This window comes from Taurulus bubalis (assembly GCF_910589615.1).
Source record: "Taurulus bubalis genome assembly, chromosome: 13".
NCBI lineage: Eukaryota > Metazoa > Chordata > Actinopteri > Perciformes > Cottidae > Taurulus > Taurulus bubalis.
In genome coordinates this window covers 23,141,246-23,153,664 of record NC_136601.1, presented here as the reverse complement: position 1 = coordinate 23,153,664, position 12,419 = coordinate 23,141,246, and positions in this window count along the sequence as shown.

The following is a 12,419-nucleotide window of genomic DNA, read 5'->3' as shown; positions in this document are numbered from 1 at the left end:
TTTTCTAGCTTTTTCTTGAGAGCTGAAAGGGATAATTCATATGTTTTGAAGGGGGGTTGTGTTGAGTTCTTATCTACAGTCAGCTTATTGCCGACTGCATTTCCTTAGTTTGGAGAAACAGACAGCAGCTAAACTTATGTTAAAAACCTAAAAAAATCAATATCAGTTTAAATGTAGGCTATATTTAGAATATTTTCATTGCTTTGCCTTCCGTGAGACAGCCCTTTCTGACAGGAAGCTATCCCTTTCTGACAGGAAGCTCTCCCTTTCTGACAGGAAGCTCTCCCTTTCTGACAGGAAGCTCTCCCTTTCTGACAGGAAGCTATCCCTTTCTGACAGGAAGCTATCCCTTTCTGACAGGAAGCTATCCCTTTCTGACAGGAAGCTCTCCCTTTCTGACAGGAAGCTAGCCCTTCCGTATGCTCTGTTCAACTGCATAAGGCTCCTTTGACAAAAACAGCAATTTTACCTCTCAGAACATAGGAGTTGTTGGTACACTGCTGCCTCAGTTTTTTTTTAATTAATTTTATCATGTTTGGTGTGTCTGACGGCAAGGTAAAGAGGTGAACATATTTTCTGAGGTGTCTAAAATACATTTTGCTGCTGCCCCCGTCCACAGCAGTACATTGCTTTGTTCCCGTGCTGGTACTGTCTGTTTCTCACCTCCATCTACTGTTATGAACAACAATAGATTGAGGTTGGCACTGACAATGGATAAATCCTTCACACAACCCCTCTTCAAAAATCCAAACTGTCCCTAAGCTAGTGAGTGGACTCCATCATACTCAAATATAACTAATCTAATAATACATCAGTTATTAGCATGGTAATAACCTTTGAGTTGTGAGGTTGTGAGAATTCCCTTTGACCAGTGTTCTTCCTCTTCCAGCATGACACTTGCTGTCTTTTAATCTAGCTATTTAACCTTCCTCTTCCTGTTAGCTTTCTGTTGCCATCTCTTATGTTAACGGGTCAGTTTTGACCCATGTCTTAAATCAGATGTAAAATACACAGAAAAACAATTATCTATCATTCAATTTGTTTTTCATCTCTTGGCTACCTTGCTAATATTATTAAACATATAGGGTGTTACGGGTCAATTTCAACCCATATATATTTATTTCAAGAAAAAGGCTAAAAAGTGTTTTTAGTCAGCAATAGAACTTTAACACAAACACAAAATGAAAGGCAGAACAAGTCATAACACAAAATATAGATTTGCAAGGTCAAAAAAACAACAACCAATCAAGCAAATCTTTTTTTTATAACTGGGTCGAAACCGACCCTAACAACACAAAGGTCATAATTTCAACCAGAGCATTTTATTATTTAGTGATAAAAAAAGGTTTTGGTTTTATTTTGTTGAAATAGAGGTTCCTGACAAAGTCAAAAAGCCTTGATGCTATAAACACTTTTTTGTGGTTCTTTATGCATTTAAAAACCTAAAATGGGTCGGTGCCGACCCTAACACAAGAGGAAGGTTAAGTTCTTGGGAAGAGATCTCCGATTGACTGTGTGGATTTAGAATCTATCCGGGCCAAAAAACTATTTATTAGAATTAACCAACTACTTAGAATAGAATGTACTTTGATTTTAGTATTCCCCCAAAGTTAGTTGTCTTGAGAAAAACAAATACAGTGAGATTTAAATGATTACTAATGTAAATTATTTATTTAACATTAGAAAACTAATAGTTAAAAATAGTAACTTGTGGTACCCTTTAGTATTTCCTTCCCACTAAATCCAATTAACAAGAATGTTTTTCAGCAACTGGTGGCTTCCTTGGATTTCATTGAACGCTTATATGATTAAAGTGTCAATACATATGAATGGTTTTGCATGAATGATTCTTGATGTTGAAGCCAGGTGATCCAGCAAAGAAGCCAAAACAAAGAGCCTGATCACTGAAAAAGCCAAAGATCACTTAAAACGCCAAAGTGCTGTTTGTTAGTCAAACTCAAATCCCTCCTTAACATTATGAGTATCTCCACCTTCAGTACACTGCAATGTCGGCATCTCTGTGTGTTGTTCTGGTAACAGGTAACAAGGTCACGGCAGATGATGGTAGTGAGTGTGTGTTTTAGGGATGGAGGTTACTGGGTAGAGCATTGATTTAACCAGTGCATCCCGTACGACTTGCAATGGCCCCTCAACACGGATGTGGAGAATGCATCAGTGTGTTGATGCATAAAGCTACCAAGCAGAACACACTCTGATGAGACACACACACACACACACACACACACACACACACACACACACACACACACACACACACACACACACACACACAAACACACACACACACTCACACTCACATGCTCTGATACACACATTCATGTTTAACTCACTTCATCCAGAACGTTCTCTGATGGCTTTATCATTCTCCCTGCTCCCATGCACCCTGCTGATCATTGTGTGTGTGTGTGTGTGTGTGTGTGTGTGTGTGTGTGTGTGTGTGTGTGTGTGTGTGTGTGTGTGTGTGTGTGTGTGTGTCTGTGTGTGAGTAATATAGAATAATATTCTTGGGGAATATTCAGATTTATAGTAAGGTTATTAATTGCGGCGGCACTTTAAGTTATTCCTACTTTATGGGGTGGAAAGATAATAACCTAATAAGTTTCCCCTTGTGTGTGTGTGTGTGTGTGTGTGTGTGTGTGTGTGTGTGTGTGTGTGTGTGTGTGCGTGTGTGTGTGTGTGTGTGTGTGTGTGTGTGCGCCAAGGCTTGTGTGTGTGTGAGATAAGTGAGGTCAGTGTGTGTTTGTATTGTTTCCAGTACTCATATTCATATTCAGTATGAAGTCCAGAGAGGCTGAACATATAGCTCATCCTTACCAGCAGTATTTGTTTGATTTATTCTGTCACTGATAGCAACTATTAGCTCAGTCTAGAAAGCTCTAAAGGGACAAACCACTTATTTTAAGAATGAGTAATTGTAACTCTGATAGTGCAGAGCGTCCTATCAGTAACTGTGAATGTGAACAACTCTCCTCTTTGGGATGTCACCCACAGGCAAGGAATTGAGACACATTATGAGAGTGAGAGGGAACGTTTTAGATGGAAGTCACATGTATTAAAAGAAAGACTATTATTACAATACACTAAAACACATGAATGAAAAATAAACACATACAACACAAAAAATTTACAGTTCATTAGTCAGAGATGATAGGGGTTTGGGAGAGGGTATTTATATTATTTTATATGATATTATTATGTGATTTTGTAACTTTTGAAAAGGAAAACCATAATAAAGCCTGAACCATTGTGTGAAAGGTAGATGAATAAACAAATTAACTAACTGCTGATATAATTTAATCTCATTCAATGTCCCATGGATGTATCTTCCGAATTGGTTAAACAGTTTCCTCAATCACCAAAAATAATGCATCTGCATTTCTGGTCTGCAGCGGTGCTAAGTGAGCAAGAACAAAGTGAGAAGAACTATGCAGTGACCTCAAGGGTTCCATTCAAGAAGGAAAAAAACACAATGCAGAGCTTTCTAAGGTGACCTTCCAGTGGAGAGAATATGCAGGCCCCTCCAGGGTGCCTTTCCAGTGTAGAAAACACAATGCAGGGTACCCTGCTGGTGGAGAAAATGTGATTACTTGTTTTGTCTGATAACTCAATGAATATCCCAGTGGTGCCTCCATTTACATAACACATGTAGCTATATAGTATTATGTGAATCTGCTAGGTGTAGTAGTACAATGGCCGGGGCCCTGGATAGTTTTAAACATGATGGCGCTATTACCTGTTGTTATAAATACATGTAATAATTCTTACAACCTTTGCCCTCTTATTCTCACATTTTAAATAACTGGTGGTGCCTCCAATAAAATTAAGGAAGTAAAAATAAAAGGTCTGTGCCTTTATCTTGTGTTTTAATTGTATTTTACCCATTTTTAAACAGTTCTTACCAAATACATGAATGTGCCTATATATATGCACATGCTGAATCATGTACATATCACACAAACTCTAACCTTTGAACTGTAAAGATCGACTCTTATTTCTATACTTATCCACTTTTTACTTAATTTTTCAAAAACTATTTACATCCTGATGTCAAAATGATTATTTGTAGACAGGGCTAGACATCCAGTGTACTTATTGTGTACTTTTCTCTGCTGCTGGCAGCCTTTAGTGGTCAGTGATCTTGTGCAGTTCTCATGCAGAAAGGGCCAATTAGCAGCCAAAGGAAGACGTATTGACCCAACACCATCAATTAACATAAGCAGGAAGACCCACTCTATTTCGCCAACTGTTCGTTCTACTATCATTACAACTTCTGCTGCAGAGGAACTCACCATTCTGCAGATGAACTCTCCACTGCTCTGCTATCTGTATCACTTAAGACTAAACAGATGTCGCTCATATACTGATGCACCTTTGTCACCTGGTGTGTCCGTCTTTTCATAGTATATGTCGATGTATCACTTCTGTATGTGTGTTGCAGGTCAAGTAAATGTAATAGCCCTGTATCGAGCTTTTTTAGTCTTCTGACCACTCAAAGCACTTTCACACTAATTGTCATCATTCACCCTTTCACACACTGATGGCAGTGGCTAAGGTGCCAGCTACCCATCAGGAGTATCTAACATTAATGCACAGACACATTTATACACTGTAGGTAGAGCTACGGGAGCAATTTGGGGTTAAGTGTCTTGCCCAAGGACACATCGACATCGCTAGCGGAGCCGGGGATCAAACCACCGATCCTCTGATTGAAGGATGACCCTGCTCACCACTGAACCACAGTCACTCCAAGTGCCCTTCTGTCTTTCCATTATGTTTGCAATGTGATGGGTTCATTAAATCCCTCCAACACTCCCTACCCCATCACCATCTCACACACACAGACCTCCATGAGTGACTCTGTAAAAAACTGCTAATTTGATCAATACTTAATTTTTCCTACACAATGTTTTTTTTCTCTGTTAAGCTGTGATAAGACGAACAGAGGGGGCGGTGCTGTGGGCTTTAGTGTGTGTGGGTTTGTAAGACACCGACCGAATGTACTGTATATCAATGTGTGTACGTGTGTGTGTGTGTGTGTGTGTGTGTGTGTTTTTGTGTCTCCCTATCACGGCAGAGTGTGTATCAGTGCTGAGAGCTGCCACAGTCTCAGGCTGTATTTTCCACGTGGTCTATTATTACCTGTGTGTGTGTGTGTGTGTGTGTGTGTGTGTGTGTGTGTGTGTGTGTGTGTGTGTGTGTGTGTGTGTGTGTGTGTGTGTGGGTGTGTGTGTGCACACGTGCGGACACTATCGGGCCATCTGGTAAATGGATAGGTTGGTGAGGCGTCGTCATGGCAGCCAGTTAGCCGGGGGATCCAAATGATGTCATCCCTCACTGCGGCAACACTTAAAGAGATAAGTTCCCTAAAGAGGCAGCCATTTATCAGCAGCCAATACACTGATACACCAACACACACATACACACATATTGAAAACAAACAACACAAACACACACACTCTATTGTTGAACCATTTGACCGCTCAAGCCCCCGTTCTCCATTTGTAATCACCCTGTCATGGAAGACACTGAAGTAGGGGGTGCTGGTCACATTACTGTGTGTGTCTGTGTGTTAGTGTGTGTTTGTATGTGTAGCCTTTAAGGAATACAATATTACGATCTACCAACTTTTTATTAATTGAAAGCTGCTCATAGTCAATATTTTCACATGTGAGTTATTTCAGAAGTATTCTTTTTAATTGGATTTCTCAGAGGGAAACCAAAAAAAAATCAGCAGTTCATTACACTTAGGCCACAACCTTCTGGTTCTGAGAAGTGTAGCAAATAAGGAAGTGCCTTAAATCTGCTTTCTTTCTAAGGGCCATCAGGGTGCGACTCCTCTGGTTTTATAGCAGTCTATAAGAAAATAACTCAGTAACATTGTAAACATGAGTTTACAATGTCTTCTTCAATACAGCATGATGTTCATTAAATTCAGTAAATCATGGTCCCAATTAGATTAAAATAGATGGTAAAGCAGGATATACTTTTGGTGGGGCTCGCTTGTGATTGACAGGTCGCTAGCACGACATTGTTCAGTCTGGGACTTTTCTTTTGTCTTACTGCACTTTACTGTTTTAGTTCAGTCTCACAGCTCTATTCAACTTCATTTCCAGCAGCACGCAGGCAGCTGTTTCAGTGAAAATGATCTGATAAACTCTCTGTACACTTCCGGCTCAGATACTAGCTGGTCAGAAAAGTGGACCACACAATAAATCAATTATTTGTAGGAACGACTCTCAGGGCTTTCGCACAACTTCAAGCAAAGTATGGTATTGAAGCCAAGGATCTATTCCGATATTTCCAACTTCGACACTATTTGACCACACACAAGGATTGGGACAAAATCAAGGACATACAAGGCAATTTTGAGGAGTACTGGGTGGAGATAGCTGAGTATCGAATCCAAACAAAACATGTAATATCCTGTTTATACAGTAGAATTCATATGGATACATCTATCGACACACTGTATATAAAAAGTAAATGGGAATTGGAGGCTTACATCATTGTTGCAGATGATGATTGGGAATGCTCTTGGTTGTCCTGGCACAAATGTTTAAGTAGTCCAATCCGGAGAGAATTTAGTTGGAAGCTAAGGATGAGATTTTTTAAAACGCCCTTAGTAATAGCTAAATATGACAAGAAGTATTCCCCTCTCTGCTGGAGAGGTTGTGGCCTAATAGGAGACTTTTCTCACATTTTCTGGGATTGCCCTAAATTGCAGAAGTTCTGGGAGGAGGTAAAGAGGGAGATAGGTAAGATCTTAAACTTAGACAGTTCGATTGACCCACAACAGCTGATTTTGGGAACTACACCTACAAGGGGGTTAGGGAAAAACAAACTGTATATAATCAGAGTTATGATGTTAATTGCCCACAAAATGATCACAGTTAACTGGCTCAGGCCCCACTCACCCACTGTGGACTAGTGGGCCCAGAGGCTCCAGGCTGTGAATTGTATGGAGAGTTTAACTGCAAGCCTACGACTCCGGATGGACATTTACCTAGCGAGATGGTCACCTGTCACAATGTATTGGTCAAAATGATTATTCGGTTGACATTGGACTGGACAAGCTAGATTGAATATGAAACTAGGTGATTTCATTGGGATATCCCTTCTGTCATTTGTGTTCTATTTGGTATACACTTGTATTACATATTGTTATTTTTATAGGTTTATTATAATCGTATATACTATTGTATGACATGCTGTGTGAGACTCACTGTCAAGGAACTTGTTCTAATAAAAGTTAAAAAAAAGAAAAGTGGACCACAGCTAAGAGGCAGATTTTTTCCTTTTGATGTCTCAGCAACTATTTGCTAACATATTAACAAAATCGGCCTATTGTAACTATAAAGCTCTAATAGCAACAATAAGTGTTGGTTCATTGAACGCAAATACATGGCTCAGATTAGCACATATTAATTAAGGAAGGGGTTAAAGATCCAAATAGCCCTATTATTTATGTTTGTCAGAGATCAGCTGAGGCTAAACATGAACAAAATGTTTCGGTGTTTCTTTGCTCTGTGAACATTTGCACAATGTTTTATTTTCTCATCAGCCACCGGGGTCCCCTGATACCCAATGTGTGTCAGTGTGTATGTGTGTGCGTCAGTGGAAAGATGGCCTCTCTCTATTAGCTGTAATGGAGTCAGACTGAGATGTCAAAGAGAACAGACTCTTATCAGAAAGAGTGAGAGTGAAAGTGAAAGTGAGAGAGAGAGAGAGAGAGACAGATAGAGAGAGATAGGGAAATGGGGGAGAGACGGGTGAGGAGAATTGGAATGTGGAAAAAGAAGAGGAGACGGAGGTAGAAAGACGTGGTGGAGGAGAAAACAGTCTTTGGATAGAGGAAATGGGGGATGGAAAGAAATGAGGAGAAGAAGATGAGGAAGAGAGGCCATGTTCATCTTGTGTCACATCGAGATCAGCAGCCCTTCCCCCTGCTGCATCTTTCTCTCTCTGTTTCTCTGTGTCTCCTGTAAATGGTCGGCTAAAGACAGTCAATGTAGATGTGTGTGGAAATGTCGACGCCTGCAGCTTTGTTTGAATTTTTCTTTGGAAATAATACAATACAATGCATAAAAACAAAAAAGGCACAGCTCTAATTAAAACCAGCAGAGGGTGCTGAAAGTGCAGTAAAATGACTTTAATGAGAGATTTCCACCACCACGCTGTTTTGCTAGTCATATTAAACACCATTATTGTTTGTGAATATTAATTCTGCTCTCAAAAGAGTGTTTATAGAAATGTTAAATATGCTGTAGCTGTAATAAAATGACTCTAGCATGATTTAGATGCATGTATCACAATTAGATGTAATCTTGAATATAGCACGGTTACAGGATAAAGAGCCATCCAACTTGCACCGGCTACAACTGATTATCTTTAAAACTGCATTACTCTAAAAGCGAGACCATTCAAAAAACAAAAACAACTTCTAGCATAAACACAGCCTTTTATAAAACTTTACAATCCCAAACAGACCTAGTGCATTCAGGATATATGGCTTTCCCGAGGTATATTGACAATAAGGTTACAAGCAGATAAGAAAATGCTTGCCATCCAAATGCCGAAAAATGTAATTTCTGCAAAAGCCTAAATATGTGGAGCAACCCAAAAATACATAATTTGTATACGATTTTTGACAAGACTAACTATTTACACGTCTAGCAGACTGATTGATTTTCACCCAGGAGACCGCTGTACTTGTCCCGTAGTGAAACCAAGATTGATTTATTTGACCGTAATAAGTTACATAACAAGTGTACTTATTTTAATCCAGACCAAGATCTTTGCCTTAACCTAACCAAGTAGTTTTGTTGTCTAGACCTAAAATTGTTTTGTTTCAAATCACCAACATTAAGTTTCACCATTGCAGTTGCAGTGGTTGTAGACCACGGATAACCGCCATTTAATCAACTGATATAATCCAAAATGGGTGCCTGATAAGGCTACTTTGTGATGTATTATTTGAGGTATTATCAATTATTAGGTTCCTAATTACATGATAGACTTCCTGTCCTGGTACCACATCTGACCCACAATGTTTTTGGCAGCAGCCTTTCACAACATTATTTTATTTTATACACAGGAGATTAAATGCCACTAGAAAACACTGTTCATATCTGCTTCCAGATGTTAAACACTTCAAATCAAATCCAATCACTATGCACTTCAGGTTTTAACCAACTAGGAGTGGTGATGTTTGCACTAAGACCAAATGTTGGCAGCCACAAGTGCTCCCACTGCTCATGTGAGCGCTCTTCACAGCTGTGTCCTATCATAATTCCTGGTAATCTCTTGGGTGTCAGAGCAATTCCCCATTTAAAGTTAATCTGTCTGGTGTGTTATGCACCACATGAGCTGCAGCGTTCCTTTCATGTGTTTCAACTAAATGGCTGACTGAGCACTGAAAACATAAAACAGATAGAGGAGTAAATGATGTGTCTCCATTATAATTTAGTCGGGAGTAAAGAATCAGAAGGCAGCATAACCTCTGAGATTTCTTTAGTTCGGTAGTTACTGAACCAGCAAACTGAAGAAATCTGCCTAAGTATGGCATTACTTGGGCATGCATTCTTTCTACAGGGTTTGCTTTCAAAGTAAGAAACAATTATATTAAACAAGCAATGCAAATGTCATTTACATACATTTATATAAACTACAAATAATAAAACGTGGTTAGATTGGTTATTGTGCTTTTGAAATAAATTATATATAGGATACAAAAAAAAGCAGCATAGATTGCTGTCCCCTATAATTTAGACATCTTTATATTGTATATTTGACTGGTTTGTCTCTCTATTCAAATACCCTTTATTAAAACATAAAATACATAACCTCATGACACTGCATGTTTGTTTGCAAGGGGAAATATAACATCATTTCAGATCATTGTTCCTCATTAATCAGGTTCACTGAAAGACCTCCCCTTTTTCCAGTCAAGGAGTTGTTCAAAGCATGAGCTCAAGTTTGACTAAGTGTAAGAAAATAACTTGGTGATGTCATCCACCTGATCTCAGTTTGGCCTTGGTAACTCCAGGTTTATAACAGAGAGCCTGTGTAACTGAGTGTGGGTGTCTGGCAGAAAATTAAATCACACTTGCATTTCGAGAAGTGTAGGTTGACCCATAGTCTAATAAATGTGAGGATATCTCTACTTTATTGTTGATTCTAGTTTTCAATAATTTGTCTCTTGCCCACTCTAAGTGTGTACACATTCATACAATATCCCCAATATGAATGTATTAAAGGTCATGGAGCAGCAGAAGCATTTCACCACTTTGTGCAGTTTACATTTTAGGATGATTGTGTTGTTTTCTGCCGCTTCAACAGTTTTTGTTGGAATTGCTGCAGTCAAAGAATAGAAGTGGGTGGAAGTTCATGTGTTGTAATAATTGAGTTTATGTCTGTGTGCATGAGAAGCCAGCATCATTAAATATCTTATGCATGCCTGCAGCACAGTGGCAGTGTGTTTGAAGCTGCCACGCCACCTGGGGTTCATCTCATCTCATCTCACACACACACACACACACACACACACACACACACACACACACACACACACACACACACACACACACACACACACACAAACACCCCTCCATATAGTGTTCACTGGGCTCGGTGCCATGCTCCTCATCATGTTTGTCTAAGCTAATCGGCCAGTCGCTGCCTCCTCCCTGCATTAACGTTGTAAGAACAGAGACACCTCCTTAATGACGGTGCTAATTGAATGAAATGGCCATACTAACGAGCATAAAACCTCCCACTCACATTTAGCTAATTAACAACACACTGGCTTAATTACAACAGTAGAAACACATGCAGCTCTGCCTCGTTACTGTTAATTGCCGTGGCTAACAGGGATTTATGGTAATTGGCTGTATAAGCGTTGTTAACGAGAAGCTGAATTAGCTAGACATAGAGACAAGAGCAGAGCAGAGATGTTTCAGTGCTAATTAACACTGGGCATACTCATCTGCTATATTGGTTGGAGCTGAGGGGTCTGCAAGGCTATTGATCATCCGATTGGCCAGTTTGATATACTCTCCTCTTATGGGAACCAATGAGTGGGATATATTATATAGTGGTTTTCTAACTGTGGGGCGTGGAGGTATTTCAGGTGAGGAGTGAGGGGGAAATGCAGAATTTCTTTATATCAAGACTTTTAATGAGAACTTCGCATATTACAAAAGTCATAAGTCAAAAAATGTCATGGCTCACATATATCTGGACTAATTCTGTTTTGTTTGGCACAGGTTGCATGTATTGTTATCTTGGAAAGATATTCACTGCAAAACAGGTAAATTGCATCCACAATAAGCTATTTTTGTTGCCAAATATATATATATATATATATATATATATATATTTTGCACAGATATAACTTTATTTGCATTGTTCTAACAAAATGATTTACTTGAAAGTGATTTCAATTTTCTTTACTCTATTATTTGATAAAACATGTTGTTAACCATGCACTTTATAGTATGAGCACATGTCTATGACTTTTCCTCTTACCATCTTTATGTCTTTTATTGTTTCAAGAATTATTACTTTTGAGGTATATTTGTTATCTATTAATGCATTTTAAAGGTTTAATGAAACAACTCAATACTTACATGTGTGACAGTTCCTTTAATGTATTGCACTTTACTGTCTTTGTACTTGTTTCCTGTTTTTATTGCATCTGGTCTGACTGTAAGGAGCACTGAAGGAACCCAATTTAGTTCCCATGTGGTCAATGCTTTCTATGGAGAGAATGACAATACATTAGACTGGATCTTTAACCTTGATTCCTCTTTTACAGATGCCACCACTATTACTACCAATAACTGTAACTAGTAGGGGTGGGGGAAAAAATCGATTCAGCATAGTATCGCGATAGTTTGCGTGGCGATATTGTATCGATACACGGAAGCCAAATATCGATTTTTTTTAATGTAATCAATTATGGGAGGCATCGGAGAAAGAAATGAGAAATGCGCTGCGGATTAACATGCGGCCGTGTTAACTGGTGACTTCCGGCCGAAAGTTGCCAGTTAACACGGCCGCCTGTTAATCCGTAACACCGTCATCCCGACGCAGTTCCTGGAGAAGTAATATTATGAACCCAGACACGACGGCGTTTGATGCTCTGACCTCTTTTGGATTTCCACAACAAGTATAACGCAGAAATAGTAGTTATTTTCATGGTGGAGGCAGAAATGGAAACTCTTTGCACGGCGATAAACCACAGAGATAAGCCCCGCCCCCTCTCTGGTGCGTCCAGCTCGAATGACGCGACTATGCAGACTGTAACACAAGCAGTTCAGTTTGTCAGGTGCAACATTTATGAAAGTGTTGGTCAGTTTGACAATCACATTTTGCTGCAATAAAAATGATTGAAGTGA